At 33.8% G+C, this 18,747-nt stretch overlaps 1 long non-coding RNA gene across 1 annotated transcript in view; it reads right to left on the bottom strand.

Moving 5' to 3' along the window:
* LOC137761190 (uncharacterized) overlaps positions 1–13,412 on the bottom strand; it is a 111,003-nt gene extending 97,591 nt beyond the window's left edge. The window contains exon 1 of the long non-coding RNA XR_011073403.1: positions 13,314–13,412. This is a non-coding gene — a long non-coding RNA (uncharacterized lncRNA). The remainder of the gene's footprint in view (positions 1–13,313) is intronic.
* Between the last annotated feature and the right edge of the window lie 5,335 nt (positions 13,413–18,747).

Here is an 18,747-nt window from a genome sequence, read left to right as displayed (position 1 = left end):
ATAATAGCTGGGGACTTTAACACCCCGCTTACATCAATGGACACGTCATCCTTACAGAAAATCAATAAGGAAATACTGATCTTAAATGATACATTAGATCAGGCAGAATTAATAGATATATATAAAACATTCCATCCAAACACAGCAGGATATACATTCTTGTCAAGTGCACATGGAACCTTCTTTATGACAGACCTCATGCTAGACTACAAAACAAGTCTCAATAAATTTAAACATATCAACAGTGTGAGACTAGTAATCAACTACAAGGGGAAAAAAACTGCAAAAAAAAAAAAAACATGTGCAGGCTAAACAATACACTACTAAACAACCAATGAATCACTGAAGAAATAAAAGACAAAATTAAAAAAATACATGGAGACAAATGAAAAAGGAAACACAAAGATCCAAAAATCTGTGAGACAAAGCAAAAGCAGTTCCAAGAGAGATGTTAGCAGCAATGTTAATAGCAAAACAAGTCTACAACAGGAAACAAGAAAAATCTCAAACAATCTAAACTTATAACTAAAGGAACTAGGAAAAGAAGTACAAACCCAAAATTAGTACAAGGAAAAAAATTAGATCAGAGTAGAAATAAATAAAATAGACCAAAAAACAATAGAATAGATCAATGAAACTAAGAGCTATTTCTTCGAAAAGATAAATAAAATTGATAAACCTTTAGCCAGATTCACCAAGAAAAAAAGGGACAGGGCTCAATTTTATAAATCAGAAATGAAAAAGAAGTTACAACTAACACCATAGAAATACAAAGGATTATAAGATTTTACTATGAATAATTACACAGCAATAAAATGGACAACCTAGAAGAAATAGATAAATACCTAGAAATGTACAGCTTCCTAAGATTGAATCAGGAGAAATAGAAAATATAAACAGATCAATTAACAGTATGGAATTGAATCAGTAATGAAAACTTCCCACCAAAGAAAAGTTCAGGACCAGAGAGTTTCACAGGTGAATTCTACCAAACATTTAGAAAAGAGTTAACACCTACCCTTCTCAAACTATTCCAAAAAATTGAAGGAGAGATGGTTCCACACTAATTCTACAAGACCAGCATCACCCTGATACCAAAACCAGACAAAGACACCACAAAATAAGAACAAACAATGTTAAGAAAATTTTTCAAAGAAGTAGAAGTAGTATGATACCAATTTCTTGTTATTTAAATATATTAAAAATCATTGGCTGTATAAAACAATAATATAGTATAGGATTTATAATATTTGTAAATGAAAAATACAGAAAACAATAGTACAGAGTTTGGAAAGGGAGAAATGGAAGTATAATATTGTAACGTTCTCACACTATGCTTGAGGAGATATATAACTTGACATCAATTGAAGGAAATTAAATTATATATCCCATAAACCCTAAAGCAATCTCTAAATAATGATCAAAGAAGAGAAGCTAATAAGTTTACAAAGAAGATAAAATGTAACCATAAAAATAGATAATTAATTGAAAGGAAGGCTTGGAAAGAGGTAAAATGATAATACAGAATAGATGAGACAAACAGAAACAAATAGCAACAAAATATTTACAACCAACCATATCAATATCACACAAAATATAAATGGTTTAAATTTCAAGGCAGAGCTTATAAGATTGAATAAAAAAGAAACACACAACTAAATGCATCCTGTAACAAATACATTTTAAATTAAAGATCTACAAGTTTAAAAACTTTTAAAAGGCTTTGTTAAGAAAAAAATGTCTTTCTAACTCAAAGCAAAATAGAGCTAGTGTAGCCACATTATTATAAAAAAAAATAGACTTCAAAGCAAAGAATATTGCCAGAGATAAAGATCATTTCCTAATAATAGTTGATTCATCAAAGGACATAATAATCTCAAATTCTATGTACCTAATAAAAGATTTTCAAAAAATATGAACCAAAACCAGACAGATGAGCAAGCAAAGTAAACAAAAACCACAGTATAGTTAGAGATTTCAATTCCCCTTTCAGTAAGTGACAAAACAAATACATAAAAAATTAGTTATGGCATAGAGAACTTATACTATCAATCAACTTGAACTAATTGGCATTCATAGAAAACTGTCTACTCAACAACTGGAGTTTTTGTTTTCCAGAACACATGACATATTTACCAAAGCAGATCACATTCTGGCATAAAACACCCTCAGTAAATTTTAAAATATTCAAGGGATACATAGTGTGTTCCTTGGCCACATAAAATTAAATTAGAAATATTTAAAAAGTAATAAAATGTTCCTATATAATCCATGGATCAAATAAGAAATGAAAAGGGAAATTAGAAATTATTTGGACTGAATGAAAATGAAACAGAATATGTCAAATTTTGAGGAATGTGACTAAAGCAGTACTAGAGGAAAATTTGTGGCACTAAATATGAATATTAGCAAAGAATACTCAATGTTAGCAAAGGACTGAAAATCAATAGCCACATCTTCCATTTTAAGAAATGAGTAAATATAAGCTTATCAAATACAAATTAAGTAGAAGAAATTATCAAAAATAAATATGAAACAAACAAAATACAATAGGGAAATCAATAGTACCTAAAGCTGGTTCTTTGATAAGATCAAAGTTGATAAATTTCTAGTCATAAAGACCAAGAAGATAGAGAGAAAACACAAATTACTACATAAGGCATGAGAAACAGTACAGATTTTACATTCATTAAAGGATAATAAGGGAATGTTATGAACAACTTTAAGGAATATATTCTACCACTTAGATAAGATGGAAAAATTCCTTGAAGGACCCAAACTACCTAAGAACTTATTAAGAAAAAATATATAACATGGGTAGCTTCACATCCTCCATACAAATTGAAATTTTAACAAAATCTGTCATACAAAGGAAGCTTCACACCCAAATGTTGTCACCAGTTCATACTGCCAAGCATTTAAGGAAGAAATAATATGAAATTCATGCAAACTTTTCCAGAGATGAAAAGGAAGGAATGCTTTCCAAGTTATCCCATAATGTCAGAATTACCCAGATACCTAAACCAAACAAAGATATTATAAGAAAAGTAGACTGTAGACCAATATCTTCATAACACCATTGCAAAATTTCTAAACATGTTTTTAACGTCTTGAATGAAACAATGTATAAAAAAGAAAACACATTTGAAACTGGGGTTTCTCAGAGGAGTGGGATGTTTGTTTAACATTCAAAAATCAAGAAATACAATTGACTATGTTGAAAACCTAACAAGAAAAACCATATGCTCCTTTCAAAATATGCAGAAAAGACATTTTTCAAATTCCAACATTCATTCCTGATAAAAGAGCTCATCACACTAGAATTTGAAGGTATCTTCTTTTATATGATAAAAAAACATCTGTGAGTTAAGAGCATACAAAATGATAAATGACTGAATGCTTTTCTCCTAAAATCACAATACAAAAAGGGTGCCTGCTCTCACCACTTCTATTCATCATTGTACTGGAATTCTAGCCAGTGCAGTAAAGCAAGAAAAAGAAAACAAGTAACTGATTTGAAAGAAAGACATTAAACTGTGTCAATGTATGTCTATGATTGTCTATGTAGACAGTACAACGGAATGTATTATATAAAAAGTCCACTAGAATGAATAATTATATGTAGTGATGTTGTAGGATACAAAGTTAGCTTATGAAAGTCATTTTTCATTCCATTTACTACCAACAAACATTTGGTAATTGAAATTTAAGAAAAATAATACCACCAAAATAGCCGCAAAATATGAAATACTTAAGGATAAACCTGGTATGTGATCAACTCAATGGACCTAAAAAGATAAATATACGAAATAAAACAACCATTCCTGATCAAAGATCTACACAAACTAGCAGTAGAAGGGAACTTCTTAAACAAGATAAAGACCCATATGAGGAATCTACAGCTGCCACTTTATTTAATGGTGAAAAACAGAATTATATTACCCTAATAGCAAGTAAGGATATCAACTCTCACTACTTCTATTGATCTATCCATATGTGTGTGTATGTGTATGTGTACTTACATATGCATATAAATTATGTTACCTATATCATATATAACATAAGATGTATATATTATATATATGCATATATTATAGTAAATTTTATGACATAAATTATAGTAAAATTTATAACTGATATATGATCAATAAGTATAACAAGAAATATGGTGATTTTGATTCTACTAATCAAGTAATAATAATTATAGATAGTAAGTAGATAGATGGACTTAGAAAAAAGTAAGCATGCTATAAAATATTCTTTCTGGATACAATGTTTAATTATTATGGTACTTGGAGTCAAAATACTGAAGCAAATTGATAGCAAAAATGAAAGAAACATCCATCAAAATATGTCTGTCTGCAAATATATTAAATTCTTTGACATAAATGTCAGAATGATTGAAAGGATAAATTGTACAAAGAAATTTTAAAGTATTAGTCTATGCCATTTGATGCATAATTTATACAAAATATTGTTTATAAGGCATTAAGCACAGTGTAGAGAAATGCATAAAAACTAACAGATGATGGTATGTGTGCAATATTGGGACCTGTATTTCAGCATTCAGAGACTTAATTTCCTGATTTGTAAGATTACCTGGCAATATATTTCATGAGTTTTGTTTTGTTCATACAATTTGGGGTTTTGTTTATAGATATTACTTGGCATAAATAATGACAAAAATGCATAATGGAGCACACAACTTTCAAAAAGTTTAGAAAATATTCAGTACACTTAAATATGTATAATTTATTGGTATGTTATAAGAAACATAAACTCTATTCTTTGATAACAAAAATTGAAAATTTTAGTTAGTAAATATCTTTAAATTACTTAAAGAATTTCTCTCAAAGTTTCAGTAGCCTAAAAATTAATCTGCTGGAATATTTGACTGAGTAGGTAATGGTAAATTCATCTCATGACATTACTTAAATCTGACATTAGATTTTTTTGTTGAAATAAATTGGAATTGTTTTGTTTTGATAACTCTGATATTTATGTTTAAGCACCCTGTTTCTCACCCTGTAGAGAAGCCTATCCAGTAAATGTATTAGGATACAATTGGAGGAAAGACTAGGCAATCTTAAGAACTAATGGAATGTTGTTGGGAAAATGACAGCTAAGGAAAAAAATTGAAGCTGTCAGCATTGTGGTAATAGTGCAACTGCAAACTCAAATGGAAGGGTCGGGTAAGAATAGCAAGTAAGGGCAGAGAATAAGTCTTATTCACATTTAGATACAATAAAGTGTCACTTAGCACGGTTGGAAATATGCTTTGATGTAAGACTACAAATACTACAAAAAGAGGAACAAGTGATCAAAATTTACCTGGTCATTGGTGGAAAAAAATGAAGAACTTTTTAAAACCAAAAATTTGCTTTGGGTCATCTGTAGGTGTGATCTTCAAAGTTAAAGTAAAATAAAATACAGTTTTAAATAGTCAAGGGCTTTCAACGAATGAGAAGTATAGTAGATTATAAAGCCATGAGTAAAATTACTTAGCAATACCTAAAGCTATAGATATTGATAATTATCTACCTGTGGTAGAGCCAGGTTTTTTTGTTGTTGTTTAGTGTGTGCGTGCGTGTGTGTGTGCGTGTGTGTGTGTGTGTGTGTGTGTCTGGGGGGTCCATATGAACCCTAAAAAGTAATTGCTAGGAGTAAAGTAAAAAGCCAGAAAGAATCAACGTCCACATTAGTAAATCTAATATTTAAAACTTTAAGGGTATGTTTCAACAGATTACGTCTTTTCCTTTTGTCAGTGATAACTTTTAAATAAGTTAATGCTCTTCTCTATATTAACTGTTAAATTCATAGTTAGTTGTCCTTGTGGTTAGATAGGAAGAAAAAGAATATGAAGACAAGGATGAGAAAAGCCATTTTACTATATCATGATGTAATACCTCGCTTACTTTTTTAATTAAAAAAGTAATATATTAATTCAAATTATTAAGACGTTGGCTTGTTGGTTTGTATTACCTTTTTTAGTCGTTCCAAAAATGTAATCACGCACAAAAAAGAGGCTAGGAAAGTCATTGATAGTTGATGTTAGTAATAAAAGTAGAGTAGACACTACTTTTAGAAAAGTTAAAGTGCTGCTAGAGAAAATATATCTATATAGAAAAGAATATTGAAAAAGACATTGTAATGCAAGAGATAACTATGAAAGTAAAGATGAAAGCTGCAAATAAAGACGCAATTTCCTTAAATATTTTTCCTATTAATTTTTAAGCAATCTAAGCTTATTTAGGACTTGTTTCAGTTGTATAAGAACCATCTTATTCCTGATTGACACATACACACTACTATACATAAAATAGATAACTAATAAGGACCTACTGTACAGCACAGGGAACTCTACTCAATACTCTGTAATGGCCTCTATGGGAAAAGAATCTAAAAAAGAGTGGATATATGTATTTGTATAACAGATTCACTTTGCTGTACACCTGAAGCTAACACAACACTGTAAATTGATTATACCCCCAAAAAGTTAAAAAAAAAAAAAAAAAAGAACCATCCTAGTCTTATTAAGGAATTCCTATTATGGCTTAGAATGATTACTTATTGTCTCTCAGTAAGATTCTGTGGGTTTATTGGGCTATTCTGTTCCACATGATTGGTGGCTGGGATGCTAGAACAATTGAAGCCTTAGGCTCAACTGTGGGTTCAGTTACTGGTGTTGGCCAGAGGCTTGATTCCCTTCCAAAGACCTCTTCCTGTGGTTGCTTGGAATGCCTTAGGGCATAATGGCTGGGTTCCAAGAAGATGCATTCAAGGAGGAATCATTCCAAGAGAAAAAAGTGAAATTGGTCGGGACAAGTAAGGGAATCCATGTGGGAGAGAACTTCCCAAGGGCCTAGGACACAGAGAAGCCCAGTCACTAAAAGGCACAGAGAATTTTCTATATTCACAATGACAGCAAATCATCATCCTTTAAAAATAGATTTAATTTTTATAAATATGAAATCCCCGAAACCTGGCTTGATGGATATAAAAAGTAATCGATATAAAAAAATACTCTTGTATTCCTTAAAGGGAGGGGGGAGATTGGCAGAATGATAAAATGAAGAGACTAATTTCTACATGGTTCTAAAGAAATACACAAAATATTCTGACAATTGACAGGCATTTTGACGTTAGTATATAATCTCCCAAGGCAAGTACTTTAAGCTATAACACTTAATTAGATGTGAAGTTTTGATGCATATGTTCAAAACTTTTGTTTCAGAATATATGTGGGTAGATATGATGTATAGTGATTATATATTAAAATGAATCTATATTAATATTGAAAACTTACAACTCTACAGATGGTCAAAGATAAAGACAATATACAACACCATGCAAATTAAGCAGTGTATGAAACACACCAAAAAACAAGAAGAGAAAGATCACATCTCCAGTCATGTCATTTATGTGGTATATGAGCCAGCGTTCATCATTGAGCACATTAGAAATCTGACTTATTCAAGCAGTAAAAACAACTTATAGTAGTGCAGAAATGGAGAGAAAACTACAGAAGTTGGCATGAACAATAGTGCAGGAAAAAGAGGAGGGGTAATGTCTGGGCTCACAGCTAACATGATACCCTAGGACTTTCCAGTGAGGACACACCACCTTTGCCCATAGAGACTGCAGTGCTGCCCACAGGCGTTGACTCTGGAAGTCACCTGTCACGTTTGCTGGCACTGCTGTCACTGCCTCCCTGAGGACAGGTTATTGCTCCACTGCTGCTGTCACTGGCTCCCAATTCGAAGTCTGGTTTGCTGACTCCTACATATACATATACATATACATATACAGTGTGGTGGGCGCTTTTGTTCAACCAGGACTTTATAGCAAGGTAATGGGGCTTTATGGCTTCTTCCTTTCCTGCCTCCACTTAGGATCCCTCTTTCCCGGGGAGGAAATGTGTTTTGAAAAATTGAACTATTTCTCTTTTTCTGGAAATGCATTTCATTCATTTAAAACTCACTTAAAATTCTTCACTAATTTAATTACAATAAACAGCCTGGTTTTACCAATCTTCTGTTTTAGTGTATAAGGTTAAGAAGGATCAGTCAATTGGACAATCAGATTAGCTGAATATTCTTCTTGTTTTATAACAATGAGGTTTTGTCTCAAATCTACAATAACAAGAAATGAAATGCAATTCAGAAACAATGATAAAGTAGATAAAATAGAAATACAGCTTTTATTTTCTATAGAGTGGAAAACTTGATAAAGAATTCCAATCATTAAGAAACTTACTCTTAATATCTCTAAATATATGCACTACAAACAATTTCTCTCAACTGGACAATTCTTTTTTCAGTTAACATGTTTCTAAAATCATATACAAGGGTGTTTTATTTTCTTTATGGTAACTATTTAAAAAAATTTTTTTTTATTGTGGTGAAAGTCACATAACAAGACATACTATTTTACCATACTTAGCTGTACAGTTCAATGGCATTGAGTACATTCACATTGTTGTGCAACTCTTACCATCATCCATCTCCCAAACTTTTCACCTTCCTGATCTGAAACTCTGTCCCCTTTAAACACTAACTCCCCATTCCCCTCCCCCCTCCACATCCCCCCTGTCCCTGGCATCTACCAACGTACTTTCTGACTCTATGAATTTGACTATTCTAGGTACCTCGTATAAGTGGAATCAAACAGTATTTGTCTGCACCTAATGTATATGGTAACTATTCTTTAAAAATCAAGCACATTTAAATGAAATGGTAAACTACAATAAATTATTACTATTTTAGGTTAGCTTTGAAGGGATTCAGAGTATGCCACCCCGAAATAAACCACTGTGGCATAGGATTATTATGAGCTGAAGGCACATGAGAAAACAATTCCAGTAAGAGCTCTCTGTCCATCCCACATATGCTTGAAAGCAGAACATAAATTCTCCTTATGAAAGTTTAGCCCCTTCCTCACTTTCAGTACCAAGAAGGGGATGACATCTTTATCACCAGAAGTTAGACAGCATCTAGGAAGAGCCTACAGAAACAAACCTTACCAACTAGCCCTGATCTACCATTACTTTCCCCATGTATTTGCCTTTCCACGTTTGCCACCCTAGCAGTTCAAAGCCCTTTTCCTTCGTCTTGTCACTTCTCTACAAAATTATTGTCCTTTCTTAATATACTTATAATGCATTTCTTAATATGCTTAAATTGCTGTAAAAGCCCCAACTTCTAACCACTCCTTTCAGGGTGTTTCTCCCACATGAATGCACATTGCACATGTTAATAAACTTGTGTTTGTTTTTCTCTTGTTAATCTTTCTTTTGTCAGTTTAGCTTATAGGACCCTAGCCAGGGAACCTAGGAATGTAAGGGCAACAAATTTTTCCTCCCCTACAGCTTGAAGGGAGATCACTATAAAGTAATGGAAAGAGGTATTGTAAAATATTTTAAAATAAATGGCATGGAGATTTATAACATGAATTTAATCATGAGGAAACACCAGACAAGTAAAAACAGAGAGAACTTGTACAAAATAACTGGCCAGTGCCATTTGAAAATGTCAAATTCATAGACAAAATTGGATTGAGAAATGTTCTAGAATATGGGAAACTAAGAAGCCACGACAATTAAATGCCTTTACACACAGAAAAAAGGCATTAGAGACACAAATGGAAAAATTTGCATATATCTATGGATTACTTAATAGTTTCATATCAATGTAATCTTCCTGGTTTTGATTATTGTACTTTTGTTAAACAAGATGCTGTCTTGGGGAGCTAGGTGAAGGGGATATGGGAACTCTCTGAACTAATTTTGCAACTTTTCAATAGATCTGAAAGATTTCAAAATTAAAAGTTAAATAAATAAAATTTAAAAGATAAAATTAAGTAAGTGAACACACAGCATAAATACTTATGACAGTTTGCAGTTGTGCACCTCTATTGGCAGTTTTTTCTTGTAACTAGGTTAAATAAATGAGGAACTGGACTTTATTTAGCAAAAACATTCTGCATATTGATATAAACTTTATTCCTGGTGTCTCAAATTTTCACAGAATTCCAAACCAATAGTGGGTGCAACTAATGGATTTTCTATACACAGATAGTTTAAAGTGCATTCAACATGAAATACAGGTAAATATATACTAAAGATATTTCATTCATACTTTCATTTTCAGTAAACTTCTTAATGGCATTCATTATGTAACAGAATGAAAAACTAACATAAGACTTTCTAAAAGAAGGCAAAAATAAAACAAAATATTTGACTTATATTTCTTCATTTCCCATAAAATAAATTCCAAATCCCATGTGAACAGTGGATTAGAAAAAACTGAGATTAAAGGTTAAGAATTTGTGGTCTGACAGAAGAGTTTAAGAAGCCTGAACCAAAGCAGTTGCTCTGAGTATAAAACAATGGAACAAATAAGGGAGATATTTAGGGTGTAAAGTTTCCGAAAACTGTGTTTTCCTTAGAATGGAAGGACAAAAAGTAAGTTTGTTTTCTACTCCTCACTCTATTTAGGGCAATTTGCTCTAACTCATTCTGATATCATCAGTTAAATTCTGTGACTCTTTTTTCTATTTTCATTTTAGTTTACTAAATATCTCAGGCATTAAAAATCAATACCTAGTTCACAACTTAGTCAATGAAAATTTCATCTTCACATGAGGATTGTCTCCCCTCTTGAAGGTTCTTCCCTCTCTCCTTTCCCCTGGAATCCAGGGGAAGCTTTAGGCAACATTATTATGTAAGGGAAGGGTCAATGTGCATTTGGGCACTGGTCCTTCTCTGTTGATTAACATCGTCAACTTTTCTTGTTATCTTCTGTGTTAGGAAGAACCTCCAATCATTTGTTAAAAACCTATAGTCTGGTGTAGATCATGTTTGACATAAATCCCTCTATGTCGAAGATACCCCTGGGAAATCAGTTGTATGTGCTTTCTGAGCTGTCTGTCAGGGTTATGTTGTCATTCCTTTAATGGCCCCATTTCTTTGTCCCATGCTGATACAGTCTCTGGGAAGTAGACAGACCCACTCTCATGTAACGTCTGTGTCTTCAGGGTTGAGAAACTGATGGTAACCTATATCACAAAATTTGAAGACTTAAACAGACTGGGAGACAAGTGGAGACTGCAACCTGCCCTTTTCCATCTAACCACACCCTCTGCCAGTCTCTCCTGTTATCTTCGCCCTTCCCCTCCATCCACAGAGGATGTGTATACAGAGACTACCTCTCACTGAATCCCACCTATCAAGGGAAGGTTAGCTGCTCTTTCCTGTTCCTTGGATACAAAATTATGTAGTGGGAAACCTTCTCATTTCCCACACAGCACTCTATCTAGACTAAAGAATGAGGCTTCTTTTATGTGCAATGAATTCTTACTTTGCATTTTATTCTCCTGTGTACAAAAAGAGCTATAATAAAGTGGCATGCAAAAAAAGGAACAAATTGAGTTATTTGTAATGAGGTGGATGGACCTAGAGTCTATCATACAGAGTGAAGTAAGTCAGAAAGAGAAAAACAAATACCATATGCTAACGCACATATATGGAATCTAAAAAAACGTTACTGATGAACCTAGTGGCAGGACAGGAATAAAGATGCAGACGTAGAGAATGGACTTGAGGACACGGCAGGGAAGGGGAAGCTGGGATGCAGTGAGAGAGTAGCATTGACATATATACACTACCAAATGTAAAATAGATAGCTAATCGGAAGCAGCCTCATAGCACAGAGAGGTCAGCTCGGTGCTTTGTGATAACCTAGGGGGGGTGGGATAGGGAGGATGGGAGAGAGGCTCAAGAGGGAGGGGATATGGGGATACTTATAGCTGATTCACTTTGTTGTACAACAGAAAATAACACAACATTGTAAAGCAATTATACTCCAATAAAAATATTTAAAAAATAAAGTGGGGCTTCCCTGGTGGCGCAGTGGTTGGGAGTCTGCCTGCCAATGCAGGGGACACGGGTTCGAGCCCTGGTCTGGGAGGATCCCGCATGCCGCGGAGCGGCTGGGCCCGTGAGCCACAACTACTGAGCCTGCGCGTCTGGAGCCTGTGCTCCGCAACAGGAGAGGCCACGATAGTGAGAGGCCTGCGCACCGCGATGAAGAGTGGCCCCCACTTGCCGCAACTGGAGGAAGCCCTCGCGCGGAAACGAAGACCCAGCACAGCCATAAATAAATAAATGAAAATAAATAAATAATTAAAAAAAAATAAAATAAAAAAAATAAAGTGGCATGGTTCAATCAATATTAAGTGAAACTAACGCATCACTTTGAATAGTATTTGAGTACTGAGGTAAAATGACAGCATTGGTTCCCCTGTGTATATTTAAAATGAACTGTAGATTTATCAGAAGATGATTTCCTCTTTCTACAACTTTTCACCATTCTCTCCATGGGTATTCTGACTGGATTCCCTTATCCTCTCTTCTCACAAAATAATATGAAATGATCAAGGGAAATCATTTTCTTTTAGGCTCAATATCCTAGTACAGCTTGCTACAATTGAGATTTAAGTGTGACAATGTGCTAGTATCATGGAGATGGGGCAGGACTGCCAATTGTTAACCACCCATTAGTAGGTTTATCTGGCAGGTGTTTGTTTTCACAGGAGCTGGGTTTGATTTATTCTTGACTCATTGAGCCTGAAATGCTTAGAGGCACTTCAGGGAACTTAGCTCCCTGCTGTTCAGATGGCAGGGCTCAGTAAATGAGTTCCTTAGGTAGATGTAGCACATGCTGCTTTAGATTGCATGATTACACGTTAAAACCTTACCAAAAAAAAAAAAAAAAAAAGAAAAGAAAAGGAAAGAAAAAAGTCACAGGACTAGGCTTTCAAATGAAAATGAGTATCAGTAATTCACAGGAGGACCCAATAATTTGTGGAGCTTTATCATAAAGACATTTGGGATGCTTAATTCACTTTTTTGTTTTTGAAGTATAGTTGATTTACAATTTTGTGTTAAAACTCTTTCACTTTTTAATACTTAAGGTCTTAATCCTTTGCTAATATCACCACATTTGGGTGTGTTAGGACACACCGGTTTATTCAGAATTAACAGAATCAATTAGATATCATGAAACAATTTATATTTGATGTTTGATGAACATCAAACATCCTTGAGAATAACTGAATCAATAAGCATGCTTTCGCACTGCTTAAATTAAAAAAGATATACATAACTACAATTAGCAGAACTATAAGCATTTATGACACATTACGGCAGAGAATGGGGAATTACATCAAAGAGCCCAATTGGAAACATTTCCTTAACAAAAAGTAGAAAAGTACCCGAAATATATTTTTAAAAATATAGGTCGAGTGGCGTTTACCGTTCGTGGCTTGGCGCCTGGTGGTCCCCGGAGGGGAGGGGAGGGGAGGGAGAGGGAAGGGGGAGGTGAGGCCCGTGACCGAAGTCTCCTCGGCGGAGGTTTTTCCTGCTTTGCAGCAGTAGTGGCTGGCGCCAAAGCAGGACTCCGCCCACTTCCTTGACCCTGGGGTTGCGTGTCTCCGAACGCTGGGGGTAGGTGGGTGGGGGGGAATCGGGAAATAAAAACGAGCGCCCCTTTCGACTACCCGCGAGGTCGCCCCAAAAGCGTTGGCCAGGGTTAGGTTGGTGGAGCGTGAAGTGTAATTTTTTGACTAGAAGTCGCTTCGGGTGTTTCCGGAAGGGGCCGAGTCGGTCCTCCGCGCAGGGGAGGAAGCGTGGGAGAGGGAAAACGCAGTAGAGAAGGCTACCAAGTTGTTTTTAAGACGGGGGTGGGGGGAGATTATCAAAGCGTTGCTATAAGGACCACCTCCGGGGTTGAGGGGGCTGGACCTCTGGGCTGAAGATTAAGCTCCTCCCAACAGTGTTAATTTCAAAATAAAAAAAAAATATATATATATAGGTCATTTTGCCTCAATGAGAGACGAGGCAGAGTAATGTCTTTACTTGGAGAAATAAGTAAAATCAGGTGAATCACTTTAAATTTTTTTTAAAACCAGCATTGTTACGGTATAACTGACATTCAATAAATCACGTGCTCAAAATGTTTGATGTTATGGTATATGTATATACCCATGAAACTACCACCACAATAAAAATGCTGAACATGAACATCACTCCCCATGTTTTCTCATGCCCTAGGTAATCATTTCCTTCCTCACATCTCCATTCCTCCTGCCACATCCCTAGGAAACCACTGATCTTCCTATCACTGTACCACAGTTTGCATTTCCTAGAATTTTATATAAATAGAATCATACATTCTTTACTTTTTTGTCTGGATTCCATCATTTAGCATAATTATATTTCACATACTCAACAGAAGTGTTTGAGTCCCTCCTCTCCAACAATTATTATGGTCAGCCTTTTACATTTTAGCCATTCGAGTAGGTATGTTACCACAACTCATTGTGGTTTTAATTTTTATTTCCCTAATGACTAGTGCTGTTGAGCCTTTTTCACATGCTTATTTGCCACCTCAATATATATCTTCTTTGATAAAATATCTTCAAATCATTTGCCCATTTTAAGCTGAACTATTTTTTTCTTATTGTTGGGTTTTGAGAGTTCTTTACATATGCAGGATACATGTCTTTTATTAGACAAATGATTAGCGTTTTTTTAATCGTCTGGCTTATCTTTCATTCTCTTAACAGCACCTATTCAAGAACAGGAGGTTTTAATTTGGATGAAGTCTAATTTTTCAATTTGTTATTTGCCTAATCCAATCTAAGGTCACAAAGGTTGCTTCTATGTCTCTTCAAAAGTTTTAGAATTTTAGATTTTACATTAAATTCTATGTTCCATTTTGAGCTAAAAAAATTTATATGGTTGGAGGCAGAGAACAAAGTTTATTTCATACTGTGCAAAAGTGCATCTACTGGAACAATCTCTACCTTTACTTGCTGAATTGAGGTGATTTACATTTAATGTAATTACTGATATGATTAAGTATCAATCTATCATCTTCCTGTTTATTTTCTAGTTATCCTAGCTCTTCTTTCTTCTCTTTTTCCTTTCACGGTTTCCTTTTGGGGGAAATTAACTGAATAAATTGTATAATTCCATTCTCTAGCTTAGCAGCTGTGACCTTCTGTTATTTTAGTGCTTGCTTTATGACTTATACATCTTTATCTTATAATTTGTCTTCAAGGGATATTGTGACACTTAACCTATAGTTTAATAAACTTATACTGGTATATTTGCACATCTCCCCACCCAAACTTTGTGGTCATGTCATACATTTCACACAATATACTGTTATTATCTGTATTTAACTAGTTGATTATCTTTTAAAGATATTTAAAAAGTGAGAAAATCTCATATAATTTACCAATAAAATCATCATTTCTGATTCTAAGAGTACATTCATATTCCCATCTAGTATTATTTTCTATGTTTCTGAAGGATTTTTTTTAACATCTTAAAGTATGGATCTGCTAATGATGTATTGTTCCAACTTTTGAAAGTCTGACAAAGTAATTTTTCTGCCTTCTTTTTGAAAGATTTTTTTCCCAGTATAAAATTTTATGTTGACAAATTTTTTTTCAATACTTTAAAGAGGTTGTTCCCCTCTCTTTTTGCTTGCCTAGTTTCTAGTGATAAATGTGTTGTCATCTCTATCTTTGTTTCTTTGTGTTTTTGTCTTTGGATGCTTTTAATATCTCTATCACAGATTTTGGATCCTTTCCATTATAATGTGCCTTGGTGTACTTTTCATAATATTTCTCTTCTGTTTGGCTTTCTTGAGCTATATGTTTATAGTTTCATCATATTTATATTTCCAGCTATATTATTTTTAAAATGTGCTCCTTCTCCTATGACTAGACATTGTAGGATGTTAAGAAACCATACCATTTAATTAAGAGTTCCACAGGCCTGGCAAGATATATAAGATGGAATAGTTGAATAGTATATCTCTTAATTGACTAGAAGAAGAAAAGGTGTATTGAATGTACTGGTAAAGAACACAGTGAAATAAATTAGAGAAATGAACAAGCTCTGATTATGCTATAGTTCAAACTCTCTATTTATAATAAAGGCCATTTAAAATATGTATACTAAACCATAATTGACTTAAGACACTCAAAAAGAATCCCAATGATTCATGGGGAACAGTTTGTAAAAGAGAAATAATGAAGATCAGTTTGGGCAGAAGAATAAAAATGGTACATATATTCAGTGGAATATTATTCAGCCATAGAAAGGAACGAAATTTGGTCTTTTGTAGAGATGTGGATGGACCTAGAGACTGCCATACAGAGTGAAGTGAGTCAGAAAGAGAAAAACAAATATCGTATATTAGCGCACATATGTGGAATCTGAAAAAATTGGTATAGACGATCTTATTTACAAAGTAGAAATGAGCCACAGACGTAGAGAACAAATGTATGGATACCAAGGAGGAAAGGGGAGGGGGTGGGATGAATTGGGAGATTGGGATTGATATATATACACTACTGATACTATGTATACAATAGATAACTAATGAGAACCTACTGTATAGTACAGAGGACTCTACTCAATGCTCTGTGGTGACCTAAATGAGTAGGAAATCCAAAAGAGAGGATATATGTATACGTATAGCTGATACACTTTGCTGTATAGTAGAAACTAACACAACATTGTAAAGCAACTATAGTACAATAAAAAATTTTTTTAAAATGCATGAGAAGCTTTATGGTGTACTTAACTCTTATCTTTTTCTTATCATATACCTGATCCAATCCATCAGGAAATTCTTTTGATCCTGCTTTAAATATAACTAGATGTCAACCACCTGGAATCTGTCATTTCATAAATTATCTCCCTGCTTCTGCCCTTACCTCAGTTAGTCTCTTCTAAGCACAGCAGCTAGACTTACCATTTTTAAACATGAAGCCAGGTACTACATTCTTCTATTCAACATGCAATTCATTTAGTGTTAAAGTCAACATTTTTACAATGGCATACAAGACAGACCTACAAAGCATGCTGTGGATCTGGTTCTCCATTATCTCTTTGACCTCATATTTCTCAGCTCTCCTCCTCACTTTCTCTGCCCCAGCACACCTGCCTCTGATACTTCCTCCATCTAAAATATATATCCTTAATATCACTTACATACATCCTTGCCCAAATTTCCCCTTTTCAATAGACCTATGCTGCTATCCTATTTAAAAATTTCCAAATAATTCTCCATTGTTTCTATAGAATATGTAAACATGCAACTTTCTAATATACTGCAACATATATTTCTCCACCAGGAAGAGGACTATCTTTTCTGTTTTGTTCACTGATATTTTCTTATAGTAGGTATTCAATAAATGGACAAATAAAGAATAGAGTCTCCCAGAATTCCTAACTGTCAAATGGGCTTTCCATCTTTTGCCTGTCATCAGAAAAATATTAAAACTTGAGAAAAGAAAAATGAAAGAAAACAATAAAAAGAAAAAAAATACAGTTATATAGAACTATGAGAAAATTGATTAAATCTAAGAACTAGTAGTATTATAAGATAAAATTAAAATAAGTAATGTACAGAAAGTTCATAATTGAATTTTAATAACAAAAGCTGATATATATGATGAATTTAATATTCAATAAAAAATATATAAAAGGTATAAAAAATAAAGATATGAGTATAAAGGGTAAACCTGAAATCTGAAAATAAAATTTAAATATTAGCACAAAGAGAATAAGTGTACTAATAGCTTAAAAGTATATAAAAATAAAGAACACTAAAATAGTTAAAATTAAGGATTTAAAGCAACAATAATAAAATAAGTCAAAACAAATCAAAATTATTTGAGTTTAATAGCCCAGATTTTGGAGTCAGAGAGATTGTGTTAAATACCAGGATTTTAAGCCCCCAAGCAATAGACCTAATTTTTTGAGCCTTGGGTTTTCACATGCAAAATAGAGACATAAGATTGTTAGAATTAACTAAGAGAATGTATCTTATGAATGTAGCACATAGTAAGTTGTCAATGAATGATATCTACAATTACAGTGAGTAGTGGATTCTAAATGCCAATACTTACATTTTGACATAAAGAAATCATGAAGGTATGTTAACATGTTAAACCATATGAACAGTACATGTAAGTTTATGCAACGAGTATATGTACACATAATTTAAAGCTTGAAAATGAAAGTTAAACTTTAGCGACCAGAGACTAAGACCAACAAAAGCTTAAAAGTGTATAAAAATAAAGAAAAATAAAATGGTACCTGCATCTTATTCCCTGTGCTAAAGTCACATCATCAGCTGCCAAGAGATGATCTAATGTCAATATTCAACTTTAGCACCTTTTTTTTCCCAATAATAGAGCACATTCTTCATGCCTCTGGTCAGCTCCTTCCCACTGACACATATGCCCTCATTTTGAGTTCACTGCCCTGTCCTATTGCTTGAGCAGTCTATTTCTTGCCTTTAAATATCTATATGTGGTTGGCCATTACAGATCATTTCCTGGGAGGAATATCATTGCCTCCAGCAATCCTCTAGTAGTTCTTAGCCGTGTGGGCAAGTTAGAATTGCCTAGGGAGCTTTAAACAATCAATCAAGCAAATAAACAAAACAAACAAGCCACAGATTGCCTGGCTGCACCACAGGTCAACTACATCAGAATCTCTATGAATGGAGTCCAGGCAATGTTATGTCAGATGATTTTCAACATGCATTGAGAACTACTGCTTTGTGTCATGTATGAACATTGTCAATGGCCTTTTTAACATTTGCCTTTAGATTAGGTTAACTATTACTGTTTTCCTCTCAGGATATCTTCGTCTAAATT

This window comes from Eschrichtius robustus, chromosome 3 (genome assembly GCF_028021215.1).
Source record: "Eschrichtius robustus isolate mEscRob2 chromosome 3, mEscRob2.pri, whole genome shotgun sequence".
Classification (NCBI taxonomy): Eukaryota; Metazoa; Chordata; class Mammalia; order Artiodactyla; family Eschrichtiidae; genus Eschrichtius; species Eschrichtius robustus.
Note: the sequence above shows the minus strand (reverse complement) of the source record. Positions and strands in the feature narration are given on the sequence as shown.